Below are 1,171 nucleotides of genomic sequence, written 5' to 3'. Positions count from 1 at the left end.
CCAGATGCTAACCTATATATGGGATTTGGAGGATAAACTGGGAAGGATGGAGAGATGTGTAATGGGAGAAAAGAATTATAGGATTTTGATAAACAGAGGCAGTGATGAGGTCGTTCTAAGCTGAGAAAACTGGATAAAGTGAGGCAGAGAAATGGGAAAGGTAACCTGCGTTTTAGAAATGGTCAGTAGTGTCATTTGACTGAACAATGAAATAAATGAAGTTCTAACCATGTGTTAGAACTTTTGTGCTCTTTATAGTACTTATTTAGGAGTATTATTATAAATTTGTTTTCAGATGATGAAACTGGCTCAGAGAGGTTAAATAATTTGCCCAAGTCATTACCTGACTAGAAAACAATAAAGCAAGACTTGAACTTCAGCAGTCTGGCTCCAGAGCCTGTACATATCACCCTTAGATCACAGACGTCATCAAAGATATAGTGTAAAATAAAGTTGAAACATTAGGTGGGGCCTGGACTCTAGACACCGAATGCTTGCCTAAGCACTCTGAGCTTCATTTAATAGGTAACAGTGTTAGGGGCAGGAGAAGAAACCACCTGAACAGAATTTTAAGTGTTATTATTAATAGAAGGAAGTGCACAAAATAACTTTGAGGTTAGTAAAAATAAGGGCCAACAGAGACCAGATAGTAATATATACACTGGAGGGACACAGGCAGGTTCAGACTTAGAAATAGGATTGATGGGGCATAAATAGGATTGATAGGACACTGTGATGATAGCTGCATAGAAAATGATACTTTCCTTTCCTCATACTACAGAGTCACAGTTAAAACCAGTCTACATTTTTGCATTCTGGCCATGAAGTTTTAACTATTTTCAAGGGAGAAAAATCCATTAATTAATGGTTTTATAATGTTATAAATAAAAGGAAGCTGGTAGTGATTGGGCATAGCAAAGTCATAGCTCCATATTCCTCCTTTTAGACTTTCTTTTTTTTCCTTCCTCTCTTCCTTCTTTTTCCTCCTTCCCTACCTCCTCCTGGTACTATTCATTCTTACTGATTGGCAACGTAGTAGAATACCATGTAGGAATATAATAGCAATTGGCTTTAAAATAAGTTTTTATAGTTTCAGTATTAAAAAAACAATAAGTATAAGGGAGTTGGTTAGAACTGCAGTACAGGCAAGCTTGTCTCCTGAGACACTTAA

At 36.6% G+C, this 1,171-nt stretch overlaps 1 protein-coding gene across 1 annotated transcript in view; it reads right to left on the bottom strand.

The window, feature by feature from the left end:
- The window catches only part of FSIP2 (fibrous sheath interacting protein 2), a 121,964-nt gene that overhangs the window by 113,471 nt on the left and 7,322 nt on the right, over positions 1-1,171 (bottom strand).

This window comes from Propithecus coquereli, unplaced genomic scaffold (genome assembly GCF_000956105.1).
Source record: "Propithecus coquereli isolate 6110/MARCELLA unplaced genomic scaffold, Pcoq_1.0 Scaffold82, whole genome shotgun sequence".
NCBI lineage: Eukaryota > Metazoa > Chordata > Mammalia > Primates > Indriidae > Propithecus > Propithecus coquereli.
The sequence above is the reverse complement of the archived record's forward strand: the minus strand, read 5'-3'. Positions and strand labels throughout refer to the sequence as shown.